Consider the following 3017-nt stretch of genomic DNA (forward strand, 5'->3'; position numbering starts at 1 on the left):
ACGACTATGTGTCAAGTTAGCCATCAGTAAAAACTCCAGCACTTCGTGGTCCTTGAAGATGGTGATATTTCATCAGAATAGAACAAACCTGGACTTTTGGAAACCCCATACTATGGCCAGGGCTTCCAGGTCTGTGACAGACTAGTTTTGTTCACACTTCTTTAGAACATGTATACCAAGAGCAACAGTTTTTTGGACGAGCTGCTTCTTGTTCTAGCTCTTGAAATAGAACCACCTCATGCCTGGTTAAAGCACTGTCCATCACCAGATAGAAGTCAGATGACAGGTCTTGGTGCACATACGTCACAGCTAAGTTGACTGATGATTTCAGTGTTTGGAATTAGGCTTCTGCTTGGTCATCCCAGATTCAGGCTGTAGTTTTACTGGTGACACAGGTGCAGTGTAGCGAGGCTTTTGATTGACACACAACGTTTATAAAAATTTATAAGCCTGAGATATCCTTGAACTGGTTTCTTAGTTGAGTGCTGTACAAAATGTTGTATTGCTTCAGTTTCTTTAGGGCTGGGTGAAATGCCATTTTTAGAGATGATATGGTCGAGCCCTTCACCCTGCAAACCCCAAGGTTGGATTTCTCCAAGTTTGCCATAATCCGATGTGCATGGATGCCTTCTTCTATTAAAATATCATCCACATATTATATGATGCACTCCTGTAGCCCATAATGAATGCTGCCGATGAGACATTCAGCCCAAATGGCAAGCATCAGAAACTACAGCAGTGACCAAAAGCAAGAAAGGTAGTGTAATCACGGCAGGGTGGAGCAAGTTCTATTCACCAATAACTCACCGCAAGTCCACTGAGAAGAACACTTCAGTTCTGTGGAACTATTGCAGGCGTTCTTTGAGACTTTCTGGCCTATTTGTTTCTGGCTCAGTTATTGTATTTATTTGTCTTGAATTGACCACTAGATGCAGTGTACCATCTTGCTTCAGGGCAACAAGGAAGGGACTGTTGTAAGGCATAACTGCTGGTCCGATAATTCATTTTGTCAGTGTGGATTATATCTCCTTCAAGCCCTTGCATTTGCATGCCAGGTGTATGGCACATGGGCAGGTATGGAACTTTCTGTTATCTCTCACCTTGGACTGATATTGAAAACCTCTCATCACACTGAGTGAGAGTGAGAAAACCTCAGCATCTTCCCTGAGTGCACTCATTAGGTCGCCCTTTCCTTCTTCCCTGATGTCAGTTTTTTTGTGATGATGGGTGTCACTTCATCTTTATTTAGCATGACATTATTTTGTTTATGTTTGTGGTGACCAATACTCAAACACTTTTAATGAGCACCAGTGGAGCCCAGGTAGAGCTTCAAGCAAGTTGTTGGGATTTGTTCTTTGAAGTGAAGGCTGACTGGAACTCCTCTGTGCAGTGTAATCTCACCACAGCTGAGGTCCAGAAAAGCACAATTCTCACTCATAAAATCCATTCCCAGTATCACATTAACAGAGAGCTGGGGAATGACCAGAAAGTTCCACTTGAGTGAGTGATTTGGCATTCAAATTTGAAGTGGACTTACTTTGTGACTTCCATGATCTGCCCCACAATGTCTCCTTTTATTCCGGTTTTCTGCAGCCACAGAACTGCAAAGTAGCTTCTCTAGGCATTTCTTGAGCACTTCTACATCTATGACTAACATGTGGCTTCCATTAACCCCAGTCCCATTTAAATTTACGTCTATGGTTATTACATTTGCTGGGTGCAGATTTTATTGTTTCCGTCATTTTGTTATCTTCAAGTGGTTCTTCCCTAATGTCACTATACCCAGACTAAAAAAGGTTACTCCTATCTGCCATGTCTTCACCATCACGAACTGTGTTGCAGTTGTCTTCCACAGCTTTGTCTGTAGGGTCCAGTCATGTAGTAGACTCTTGTCATTGCAAGTTCCGAGCCACATGTGGTTGACTACATCACAGGTCGAGTGATTGTACTTCCACTATTTGAGCTCTCTGTCTTTCATTGTGGTTGTCTTGGACCCTGTCTCACCTATTGTTACAGTTGATGTCATTCTGCCTTGCCTGTGAAATGTCATTGTGATCTAACTGCGGGTTGTCCATTGTTATGTGCTGGGTTCTCATTGCTGAAATCGGAGTTGATATGCTCAAAGTATTGGGGCAGGATTTTAAACATTTCTTCATTATCCTCAGAGCGCCCAAACAGTGACTGTTGGTACTTTGATAAAAGTTTGCTACAGCACATCTACATCAGACAATTCAAGAATTGGCTTTCCTGAGACATTTTCTCGAAGTATTTTATGGATCTTTGCATTCCAAAGTTGACGAAGTTTCTCCCCAGTGTAATCTCGTCCTTCACCCTTGTCTGCACGTCCTGTGACCAGTAGGTCACAAGGAACCCTGTATGAAATTTGTTGTATGTCTGGCAATTATGTGTGAAAAACTGCATTCTTGTCATTGTGGCACCTTCTAAATAACTGGAGACAAAATCGATTGGAACATGTACTGGCCACGATGGGGGAATAGAATAATCAAATTCTTTGGCTCAGGCTTTTGTGTGAATATTTGCACTATTCTCTCCGAACATCTGAAATTTTCTCTGTCTGAAGAAGTAGGTATGATCAAAGAGTTGTTCCTTCATTGAACATGTAGCGCCCATGATCAGTGGATGCAGCTGAAAATGTGTATTACACATAGTGTATGCTGGCTCACTTCTCATGCTAGATAATGGCCTGTTTTGAACATTGCTGATTGTAGCATTCAAACTAGCTCACATGGTAGTGTCAGATGCACCCACATTGTTCTTGCTACCAAGTGCTTGTGACAGCTCATGCTGTGGATTTGCAAGTTCCATCATGAGTGCCTCCTCAGTTCATTTCTGCACCGTAGTACTGCTTTACTGTGTTTTTTGAATTTGTAATAGATTGTGCAATTCTTGTGACTCTGTGATTGGAGCAGGAGACTTCCTATTGGACCCTGTTTCCATGTTTTCTGCTGTATTTTCATTGGAATCGCTTTGACCGCTGTCTCGACCATTTATGTTTT

This window comes from Schistocerca cancellata, chromosome 2 (genome assembly GCF_023864275.1).
Source record: "Schistocerca cancellata isolate TAMUIC-IGC-003103 chromosome 2, iqSchCanc2.1, whole genome shotgun sequence".
Taxonomy (NCBI): domain Eukaryota; kingdom Metazoa; phylum Arthropoda; class Insecta; order Orthoptera; family Acrididae; genus Schistocerca; species Schistocerca cancellata.